A 12,356-nucleotide genomic window follows, 5' to 3' on the forward strand; every position below is an offset into this window, starting at 1 on the left:
ATTGAATTAGAGAACGTTTAACATTTACAGATAATTAGGAACAGCCACCCATTACAAAGGCGGCGGAGGGAAGGGGAGCTTTTGAAAGGCGATTGGAAGCTCCTTGACACATCAGCCAGGGGAGCTTTTCAGACACAACTTCTGAGCCTTTCCAGATGCTTTGTGCTCCTTACACCCCCGATTCTTGGAGCCAAAATCTCTCCCTGTCTCTCCCTTCTGTCCTCTCCATTACTTTTTAACTACCTTTTGCCTTTTTCTCCCCGCCAGCACTCAGCCAGCTCCTCTCCGGGAGGTTTTAGCAGGGTATTCTCTTTGGTCCCATACTGGGCCGTCAGCTGTGAAGCAAAAGGGAAAGAAATTTGCTTTTCTGCTCCATTACTGTCACAATTCCTTTGGTCTGGAGCTGGGCTGCGCAGCCATGGGGAGGGACAGCCCTGAATGCAGAGGCTCCTGTGCTATCCTGACCTCTGCAGGAGAGACCTGGACCTAAACTGAGTAGGAATTTATTCAACCTCTATTACAGAGCAACGTAAATACCTTTGTAATAGAATTTTTTTTGTAGATAAAAAATAGTAAAATATGTAAAATATTCTCCTTTATGCTCAAAAATACATTCTCCTCTTTTTATCCTTGCGCTTCCTTAATGTGTTTTTACATCAACAGTATTAAGAAAAGCACGTTTGCCATCCTTTTCTTTTGAGCACCAAAGAAGCTCAAATTCCCCAAAACACAAAAAGAGATGATTTCCATCCCAAATTTCCTCTGAAAAAGAGCTGGCATTTCTCAAGCAGCTCGAGCAGTAATTGCCTCGCAGCAGTGCTGGTAATTTCCCTGCATCTGCTGCAGAGACACCCGAGGGGTGAGGCCATAAAGCTGCAGCTGCCCTTTGGCTGGAAGGAGCCTCAGTGATGTTTTTGGGCAGCACATCCAAGGCTTGGCCTCTGCTCCGAGAGCCGTGGGCAATTCCAGTAGCAGAGCCATGGGATCCCAGTGGGATTGCTGTGCCTTGCAGGGAAGAGAACCCTGACAGGGAATGAACAGGTTCATGTTTGCATGCTGTCCTCTTAGAAGGAAATGAATGCCCAGAGAAGTTCTGGATGCTCTCGAGTTGTTCAAATCCAGGCTGGACAGAGCTTGGAGCAACCTGGGACAGTGGAAGGTGTTCCTGCCCATGGCAGGGGTGGAACAAAATGATCTTTAAGCTCCCTCCCAACCCAACCCATTTTGAGTCTGTGAAACGGCAAACTGAGATTTTTCCCACCAAAAAATCTCAGGAATGCTGTCTGGGACACCGATACCGACACGGGCACAGATTGTGCTCCGTCCCTGTCCCCTCCTTGCCAGGCTGTGCCCATCAGGCAATGTGCAGGGCCCTGACAGACATCTAGTGGCATTTCCTATAACTACAGGCACTGCCAGGCTGCCCAGGGGTGCCAGGACCCGGGGAGGGACGGGGCAATACCGAAATCAACATTGGGCTGGGCACCTCTGAGCTCCATCCTCTGCTCCGGAGCCAGGAAAGGGAGAAATCCGTGTTCCAGCAGGGCTGGGTCACTGCAGGCTCACCTGCACCAGCCCGGTACCAACACCGAGAGCGGGGGCTGGGCCAGGCATGGGCAGGGTGTGGTGGGCACAGGAGGGGATGGATGGGTGGTGGATGGATGGATGGATGGATGGTGGATGGATGGATGGATGGATGGATGGATGGATGGATGGATGGATGGATGGATGGATGGATGGATGGATGGATGGATGGATGGATGGATGGATGGATGGATGGATGGATGGATGGATGGATGGATGGATGGATGGATGGATGGATGGATGGATGGATGGATGGATGGATGGATGGATGGATGGATGGATGGATGGATGGATGGATGGATGGATGGATGGATGGATGGATGGATGGATGGATGGATGGATGGATGGATGGATGGATGGATGGATGGATGGATGGATGGATGGATGGATGGATGGATGGAGGTGGCCACAGAGATAGATGGATGGATGGATGGATGGATGGATGGATGGATGGATGGATGGATGGTGGGCATGGGCATGGATGGATGGTGCGCATGGTCAGGGATGGATGGAGGGCACAGGGAGGGCATGGAGGGTGGGCACGGGCAGGGATGGGTGGTGGGAACAGGGATGGGTGGTGGGGATGGGGAGGGGATGGTGGGAACAGGGATGGGTGGTGGGAACAGGGATGGGTGGTGGGGATGGGGAGGGGATGGTGGGAACAGGGATAGGTAGTGGGAACAGGGATGGGTGGTGGGCAACGCATCCCCGCCGCTCCCCGGGGCCGCTCCACACGTGCCCGCACCCCGGCTGCGAGCATGAGCAAATGCCTCCAAGGGGGTGTCAGACACAGTTACAGTGAAACACGATATTTATAACAAAGTGTGGGGGAAGGTGTCACATCACATCACGCTCAGGCTCCGGCGCCCGAGACGCGGCGATGGGGAGGGCCAGCAGGCAGCGGGAGGAGCTGGCTCTGGAACAATGATTCCTTGCCGGAGCCCACCCCAGCAGGGTTTCCCCGGGGCAGGAGAGCAGGGCAGGTCTTTGGTGGGTGCTGGAATCGCCTGGCGGTGTCACTCGGCTCTGGGAGCCACCGTGCCTGGCCCTGCTCTGCTTTCCCACGGGGAAAAATAAACTGCAGGTATCTCCGTGACCTTAAGCGCTGCTCCGCTGTAGCTTTTCTGCACGGGCATGTCCCACTCGCTCGTGCGTCAGCTGGCTTGGGAGCACAGCCTTGCTGATAAACCTCGCCTTACCGAGCTGAGATTAAGCGCTGTAATCTTTTGAATAAACAGTTCTTTGGAGAAAGCCGTGTCCCTGCACGCAGCTGGGATGGCGCCGCTCCCTCCCTGGAGTCCGGGACCCTGAGAGTGCCCAGCTCTTCCCAAGAAGCCGGGGTCCAGCTCTCAGGGCTGCAGATTCCCGGGATCCTACATGGAAATTCCCTCACGTGCTGCACGGAGAGTGCTGGGAGCTCACACACACACACGGGCGTATTTCTGTGTTTCCATCCCTGCTCCTTCCCCCTGCCCTGGCAGCGGCTCAGCAGGACATGGATGCGGTGCAGCGCAGCCATCCCAGCCTTCTCTCGGCGCTCATTTCCCGGGAGGAGCTTTGGGCAGATGCCTTTTCCTCCTGCTCAAACTCGGGAGCATCTCCTGAGGGCAGGCAGAGCTGCTGCTCCTCCGTGCAGGTCTGGTGACAGGTACGGGCTGTCCCCACAGGGAATGGTTCTGTCCCGCGGGTCCAGGCTCAGGGAATTGCAGCCGAGCCCTGTCTGCTCTGCAGTCCCCTGTGAGTGACTCAAACCAACCACACTGCCCCACAGTCCCTCGTGGGGCAGCCCAGCCCAGCCCAGCCCAACCCAGCCCAGCCCAGCTCAGCCCAGCCCAGCCCAGCTCAGCCCAGCCCAGCCCAGCCCAACCCAGCCCAGCCCAGCCCAGCCCAGCTCAGCCCAGCCCAGCCCATCTAAGCCCAGCCCAGCTCAGCTCAGCCCAGCCCAGCCCAGCCCAGCTCAGCCCATCTAAGCCCAGCCCAGCCCAGGCCAGCTCAGCCCAGCTCAGCCCAGCTCAGCCCAGCCCAGCCCATCTAAGCCCAGCCCAGCTCAGCCCAGCCCAGCCCAGCCCAGCAGGCAGGGCTGGTGCTCTGCTGCCCAGCAGTGCAGGCACAGAGCCCAGCCCAGCCGAGCCCGGCCAAGCCCAGCCCAGCCCAACCCAGCCCAGCCCAGCCCAGCCCAGCTCAGCTCTTTCCTCTCTCTCCCCCCATGAATTTCCTTTTTCAGCTGCTCAGTGCCTGCAGGGATCAGTGCTCTCTCCCAGGGTGGTCTGAGGTCAGTTTGAGCATCACAGCTCTGTCCACAAGTGCAGACCTCATCACTGCTGGTGTGTCCATGCCAGCTTTGATCCTCCTGGGAGTGCCACTGACTGCTGCCACCGGAGTGCCAGCGTGCTCGGGGTGACCTTGGCCCCCTTGCCTGCTCTTCTGAGGCTGCTTCCAAGAGCCTGCAGCGCCGCAGTGCCTGCCTGGGGACAGCACTGGTGGCTGCAGGAGGGAGGCTGGGCTCTCCCTGCGAGGGAACATCCCTGGCAGAGGCAGCAGCTCCTGCCCGCCCTGCAAGGAGAAAGCAAATATTAATTTTCCCGGGGAAATGTGCACTTGACCTCAGCCCTAGGCTGAGCCAGCCCTGAACTCTGGCAGGTTCCACTCTCAGTGGTGATCATCAGCAGGTAGAGGTGGCATCAGCACATTGACGAGAGATGCCCCTGTTATCACTCAAGGCTGGGCTGCTTCACTCCAGCATGGAAAACAGTCAGGAGAAAAGAAGGATAAGAGCAAGGCTGGCATTTAAACCCCAGAGGGAAAAGGCTGGAGCACCTTGGCAGGTGTGCTCTGTGGTTAGTGATACACTTTGGCTGCTTTGGGGAGGGAAAGGTGCTGGAAATGTTCAGGGAGAGCATTTCAGGAGGTTGTAGACTGTGTGTTATTGTACAGGGGTGTGCTGGGCATTTTATTTGTGTTATGTGGTCTGGATAGCACATCCCTGTTATTGCCACATTCTGTATGGCCTGGATAGCACATCCCTGTTATTCCCACATTCTGTATGGCCTGGATAGCACATACCTGTTATTCCCATGGTATGTATGGCCTGGATAGCACATCCCTGTTATTCCCATGATCTGTGTGGCCTGGATAGCACATCCCTGTTATTCCCACATTCTGTATGGCCTGGATAGCACATCCCTGTTAGTCCCACATTCTGTATGGCCTGGATAGCACATCCCTGTTATTCCCACATTCTGTATGGCCTGGATAGCACATCTCTGTTATTCCCATGATCTGTATGGCCTGGATAGCACATCCCTGTTATTGCCACATTCTGTATGGCCTGGATAACAGCCCCTGCTATTTCCACAAGAGGAGAGCACAGGCCAGCTGTGAGGACGCCGGAGTGTGACACCCCAGGGACATCCACCCCCACAGAACATTTCCAGTGGGATCACAGAGGGACACGACGTTCAAGCACAGCCAGGGCTCCCCGCACACCCCACAGCGCGGGTGGCACACGTGGTGACGGGGCTGTCTGAGCACAGACGTCACCTCCGAGGAGGGGTGGCTGTCAGTGGGTGACACTGCCAGCTCCCTGTCACCCTCACAGCCGTGTGTCACCGCAGAGCCCGGACACACCACGCCTGAGTCACTGCCTGTGCCAAAACTCAGTGCTGGGTCCCGGCTGGGGTGACAGTGGGGGACACGTGTGGCTCCTGGGAGGCACTGGGTGTCCCTGGGTGCTGCCCATGGCATGTCCAGCCCGTGGATGTGGCCACAGCTCTGATCCCTGCACGGCTGGAAGGAGCTTGCCCCGCTCCCTGCAGTGACTAAGGCAGCCTGGCATTTACCCAGGGTTTATTTGGACACTCCAGAGCCAGCTGCACACATTTTTTTCATTTGCTTTTTGTCTGACTTCATGCCCTTTTGGTGATTGCTTATAAACTCGGTGTGGAGAAGGGAGTGATGCTTGCTGCTTCCAGGGGAAGGAGGCTCATGCTGCATCCACCAGAGGCAGCCAGACCAAGAGGGAAGAAAGCTGAGAGAGAAAAAGAAAAAAAAAAAAAAACCCTCCTGAATTATCTGTCCTGGAAACAGAGTGTTCTTTTTACAGTTCCCTTTGACTGTTTAGGGAAAGATTTATCCTCTCCTTTCTCTGACAGCAGAGTTTGCAGTGTTCCTGTTCAGCTGGGGCCAGCCTGGATTAACTGTGCATCCTCGGCGTCTGATTAGCTCTATTTGCTGTGTTTTTATTGACCTATGCAAGAGGGAAATCTAGGTCAGGCCAGGCTGATGAGGCTGGAGCTGGCTCTGCAATATAAATCAGTACAAACGAGGCCATGCAGCCGCTGAGCCATCACAGCACGCTCTGGGGTGGGTGGCCTCCAAAGTGTCCAGGGGACATAATTAGGAACTTTCCCAAGCTGTCAGTCAGACAGGGAGCCCGCTTTGGAGGGGGAGGGTTGTTTTAGGAGCTGCTCCTTCTTTCTGGGTGAGGTGCATTTTATCACTGAGTGGCTGCAAATAGAAAGGGCCCCTGCCTGGCTGTGACTCCGTGTTTCTATGCACACAGGGGGGATGCAGACAGCTGAAGGAAGCCTGCAGGGCTGAAATGAGTTTTTCTACAGAAGCAGGAGGGGAGGGCAGAATCTTTACCCAGACCTTATTGATGGCTTTTGCCATGCACAGCCAAGGGGGAAGCAGTGGGGACTGTGTGCTGCTGGCAGTCCTGAATCTCCTCTAACATTGGCACTCCTGGTTTGGTTGGATCAGAGCAGGGATCAGCCTGTGACCCAGTCTGCAGCTGTGTTAGTCACCCTGCTCGGGGGGGAAAGAGCAGGCGGCGGCTGTGACAGGATTTCAGCTGCCTCACAAAACCTCTCCACCGCTGGAAAAGCTCTTTGCAGGGAGACAAAGGTGTCTGGTGCTGGAAGTTTCCAGGCTGGGAAGCCGGGAGCTGCCTCAGCTGGTGCTGTCTGGGGTGTGTGATGCGCTGGGAGTGCCGTGTCACACAGCATTAGCTTCGCTTGCAGCAGGGCCGAGGCGCAGTGACAGCGCCGGGGACCACAAAGCCACCCTGGGAGGGGACAGGGGAGCAGCACGGCCACACACGGGGGTCACAGCCCAAAGTGGGCACCCAGAGAGGGGGTGCTGTGGGCACAGAGGGCAGGGCAGGCTGTCCCTGCTGGCAGGTTCCCCCCGGGGCTGTCGGAAGGCGCTGCTGGCTCAGCCCTGGCTCAGCAGAGGGAGGTGAGCTGGGGTCAGAGTCACGTTGTGCTGCCAAGAGCCACACATGAGGTGGCCAGGCAGCGCCCTGGCCACGGGGAGGTGGCCCTGGAGAAGGACACCTGGGTGGGGAAGCTGCCTGGGATCTGCTTTTGGAGCAGCAATGGTGTGGGCAGCGTCGCGGTGATGCTCCAAGTGTGGAGACACGAGGCTTGGCTCCATTTTCCTCAGAAGGCTGATTTATTATCTTATATATCATATTAAAATACTACATTAAAACTATACTAAAAGAACAGAGAGAAAAGAAAGATCAGACGGCTACAAAGAACAAGAATAGAATAGAATTCATAAAAAAATTCCTGTGACTGCTCACAGCCTCGGCACAGGTGGCCGTGATTGGTCATCAATTGAAAACAATCCACATGGAGCAATGGAAGATGCATTTGTTGCATTCCACAGCAGCAGAGAGTTATTGTTTACATTTCTTTCCTGGGGTTCCCAGCTCCTCAGGAGGGGAAAAATCCTAGGAAAGGATTTTTAATAAAATATCATAGCCACAGGGCAGGGCGGTGCAGGGTGAGCTGAGCCCTGGGAACGGAGCAGGGAGGGTTCAGTGCACAGAGCTCCCGCTGCCTTTTTGGAATCTCACGTGCCAGGCCTCAGGAACCTGCCGTCCTTTCCCACCTGGAGGGTTCTGGAGGGATTTTGGAATGTATGGAGCAGGTGCACCTTCAGTGGGAGCGTCAGGAAATGCCCTTTTAGGAACAGGGAGAGACCACCAGCGTTTGTACAGCTCCACACCCAGGTACAGCAGGAGTGCAGGCTCTTCTTCTGGGGAAAATCCGGTCAGGAGAACAAGAGGAACATCAACCCAGGTACAGCAGGAGTGCAGGCTCTTCTTCTGGGGAAAATCCGGTCAGGAGAACAAGAGGAACATCAACCCAGGTACAGCAGGAGTGCAGGCTCTTCTTCTGGGGAAAATCCGGTCAGGAGAACAAGAGGAACATCAACCCAGGTACAGCAGGAGTGCAGGCTCTTCTTCTGGGGAAAATCCGGTCAGGAGAACAAGAGGAACAGCTTTTATGGAGAGAGAGGGAGACCTGCAGGTATCCTGCACTGAACCCATTCAGCCGAGCCCACTTCCTTGGGTGAGGCTGGTGGGTCCAGGGGTGTCACTGTGATATTTCATGAAAATCCTTTCGCCAGGATTTTTCTCCTGAGAAGCTGAGACGCCTCAGAAAAGAAATGTAAACAATTAACTGTCTGATGGCTGCAGAATGTGCTCTGGAGATGGTTTACCAACAGGTACACCTTTGACTGGTCTCATGTGAGTTGTTTTTACTTGATGACCCATCATGGTCCAGCTGTGTCGAGCCTCCGAGCAGTCACGAGTTTTTATTACTCATTCCTCCCTTTCCTGACCTTCTGATGCATTCCTTTCTCTCTATAGTTTAGTATAGCTTTAGTATAGCATTATAATATAATATATAATATAATATAATATAATATAATATAATATAATATAATATAGAATTAATATATAATAGAATTATAATATAATATAATATAATTTAATATATAATTAATATAATAGAATATATCAGCCTTCTAAAAAATATGGGGTCAGATTCATCTCTCCCCTGGTCCTGGGACCTGTGAACACCCCGGCCCCGGGGCTGCCCGTCCTGCTGAGGGGAGCAGCAGCGGGCAGAGGCACGGCCCTGCCTCCCCAGGCATTGGCATTCCCTCCACACGCTGCTCCTGCCTCCCTGCCCTGCTTTATGGCTGTGATTTACTCACGTCACAGGCGCAGCATCGCGGAATTGAATTTACGGGAGGCTGAATTGATGATGAGAGAAATTAACCCTTTGTGCCACCCCGTGCCTCCCCCGGCCCCTTCTGTGGGCACCTCTGCAGCATTCTGACTGTGAGGCCCCAGGGAAGACCCGAATTCCTGCAGGATTGCTGCTGCCCTGGAATGAAGGGATCAGGGAAAGGCTTCCGTGGGAATCTGGGCATCCAAAGTTCCCGGGCTCTGCCCACAGAGCTGAGAGCTGGCACTGCAGCCGCTCCATCAGGCTCCTGTCTGCTCGTTCCACGCTAACAGTCCCCTCCATAATGATGTATTCCCACTTCTGGGCGATTTCCAAAGCATTCCCAGCAGGTATTTCTCAGCCTCGCCATCCCCTGCCCCTCCCCTCCGAATTTCGCCCTCTCTCCAGCTGAATTATTGGATAAACTGCAAGGCACAGAAGCCAAACAAAGAAGGAAGGGGAGCAGAAACGAGAGAAAACGTACAGGTCACAAGCCAAACTCGCCACGGGACGCTGTTCCCTGGCTGAGTTTGTGGCTGGGGGTGTTGGAATGACTCCATGCTCAGGAGCTAATTTGGGACATCCTCTGCTCCCTGCCTGGGGAGGAGATGGCTCCTGTGCAGCAGGCACTTGTCTGTGACAGATCTCTTGTAAACAGCATAATAGCTCCGTGTCAGACCAGACGTCTTTATCAGGGGCTCTGCCAAAGCCCCGGGGGAAGCTGGAGGACGGAGCGTGGTCAGCAGGGATTTTTCAGGCTGCACGCAGCCCTGGCTGAGCCAAAGGCTGCTCAGAAAAAAGGAGGTCTGCGCTGTACCTGCAGCTTTGCTCAGGTATTCTCGTCAGAGGCACTAAAGGAAAGGTGATATCAAAACTGGAGCAGGATGGAGAGAGGATTTCCTGCTCAGGGGGGAAGGTCAAAGCCTTTCTTTTTGACCAAAATGAAAATCCTGGCGTTTTTCAACAATCATCAAAACCCACTTTTATCTGGGCTCGATCACAATGATTCATTTGGGCCTTTTTATATTTTTTTCCTACCCCTGCACATGTATTCACCACCTTCCCTTCATACCTACAGTCCCCAAAATCCAAGTTTCAAATCTGGATCCAAAGTGCTGCTGTGTTTCTTTTTCTCTGTGATTGCTGTTGAGTGAGGAGAATCTGTCTTGCTCTCAAATGAACATTTTGGGATTTCTCTTTCTGCTGGAGGCTGAAACAGAACAATTTTCGTGGGCAGTTTCTCTGGTGATGTGATTTTTTTCCTCTCCTCTTTCAGCCTCCAAAACCCCACAGCCCTGTGCCTGTGAGTCCATCCATTCATTTATCCATCCATCCATCCATCCATCCATCCATCCATCCATCCATCCATCCATCCATCCATCTCCCCACTCCCATCCTTCCAGAGCAGCCCTGAGACATCCCCAGCTGCAGAAATCCTGCTCGAGGTGGAGAAACTGCAGCAGCAGAAGGAGCCTTTACAGCAAAGAGTCTGTTTATTGATATTTTATTATGCCGTTTAGCAGGACCCTGGTGCCTGTAATAAAGCATTAAGGAAGTGCAGCAGCACATTCTCATTGATCCCCTTCAGTGCTGTGATATTTCTGGGAGGACCAGGGACAAAGAGAAAGAGAAAAAATAATTTTGCTCCCCTCCCCTGTGCTGAGTTGCTGATGGCAAAATGCCCTGGGAGCCTGAGGATTAGCTGGATTTAATGTGACCCCCCAAGTGAATAATCACAAACCACATGGTAAGAAGGAGAAGCTTTGGGGGTTTTTGATCTGTGGAACTGCACAGTGAGAGATCTGGAGGAATCCATGGTGACTCAGGAGAGCTCAGATCTGCCCAGCCTGGTAATTCCTGCCTGGATGAAAGTGCTGTGGGCTGGAAGAGCTGGAAATCCCTCTGGTGACAGCAGTGTTGAGGTTTTGTCTGCTCTGGGGGCTGCAGCCTGGCTGGGACCTGTCCCTCTGCCCCCAAGAACACAGGAATTTCATCAGGCACCAAAACTGAGGAAAAAAAAAACCTGCTCTCACCTGAAATTTTATCTGGTGCCAAAACTGGGATAAAAACCTGCTCTCACCTGGAGTTTATCTGGCACCAAAACTGAGAAAGAAACTCTTAGGTCAGAGCTCAAGGAACACTTTAATGCATCCAGCCTCGTGTTTGAGACCTCTCTGTGCCCCCTTTCTCCTCCTGGGAGGTGTTTTAAGAACAAAACCTGCTCCCAGGTGAGCTCCAAATGGCAGCTTTTATTCCTGGAGCTGCTGGTTCTTAGCCCTGGGAAGAGCTGGGAGCCTCTGGCTCTGCCATCCGTGTGCAGGCACATAATTCTGTCTGGGATGGAGGTTTTATTCTTGTAAACATTGTATTTATTATTAAAAGAATACATATATATAGGCTGGCGAATTCATATTGCACCAAAAAAAAGAAGTCATAAAGCTCCCACTAAAGAGGCAGGAAAATGCTGTGAGGAGAACAAAGCAGGAATTTATCACCGGGTTTGGGCAAGCTCAGAGCCAGGCATTGTAAATAAAACGCACAGCGCTCCTTTCACCACAAATGTACCCTCAATCAGGGGGAAAAATACAAATAATTTGAGATCTGATCCGCTCCTCAATCAGGATGTGACTTATGCTCGGGAATCAGAGAGATGAAAAATGGGGGCAATTTCTAAATCACTCTGGTCTCCAAACGCTCTGTCTTCAACTGATGTTGGAGGGAGGAGCTTTGGAAGCAGCAGAGGAATTTGGGATGCCTCAAATGTTGAGGTTTAATCCCAGTTTTCTTAAATTCCAGCACCCCACAAATGAAGGCAGCCAATATTGCTCATCTTTCCGGAACAATTTTACCAAGTTCCCCACACAAACCCTTTTATTTTTATGGGATATAAAAAACCCTTTTATATTTATGGGATACTCTTGCCCTGCTTGGTGCAGGCTGAAAAATTCCAGGATTGGTTTAAAGCAATAACTTAATGACTAATGTCCTTTTAAAGGATCTTTCAGAGGGATTAAGGAAAGCAAAGCTCACTAATATCAGGCTTTAATTTGCCACGCTGGTGCTGGTGGATTTGTGGGGCCTGCAAACGAAGGTGAAAGCTCTGTAGCCACTAAAACCAGGGTGACAGCGACTTGTGGAGACCCTGACAGGGTGTAAAATCCCTGCCTGAGGGAATTTCAGCCCTGTTTTAAAACACTGACCAGACAGAACCCGGCCCCGTGTGCCAGAACCTCCCGAGGATGCCGCAATGCAGAATTACTTTGGTGCCTTAATGCATCTGATACTGCTTCAGAGCCATTTAAGTCCAGCTTAACTTGTTCTTGATCCCTTAATTGTGTCATTAGGAGCATTTCCAAATCAGTTCTGTAAAACATCTCGCTCCTGAGTCTGAGCAGAGCCATTATCCAAGTTTTGATCCATTTCCCTGATAAGAGTGATGAAGTTTTAGCGAGGCACTGCTTGCTGTGGATGCTGAGGGGGCAGGACAGCTGGGTGAAATCCTCTTCAGGTGACACTCAGGTGACACTCAGCTGTTGGGCTGTGTGGTTTTGAACACCCTGGGGGTTTTTATGAGGGTAACTCATGCCCTGTATAGATAATTTTGAGGGTTTTATCTAAATTCTACACCATGCCCCGTGGCCCGGGGTGCTGTGCAGCACCCAGGGGTGCCCGGGGTGCCCAGAGGGGCAGGCAGGGGAGGGATGAGCAGCAGGAATGTCATTCCATGCCTCGTACAGCTGGGGG

Source organism: Onychostruthus taczanowskii, unplaced genomic scaffold, assembly GCF_017590055.1.
Source record: "Onychostruthus taczanowskii isolate IOZ18803 unplaced genomic scaffold, ASM1759005v1 scaffold43, whole genome shotgun sequence".
Classification (NCBI taxonomy): domain Eukaryota; kingdom Metazoa; phylum Chordata; class Aves; order Passeriformes; family Passeridae; genus Onychostruthus; species Onychostruthus taczanowskii.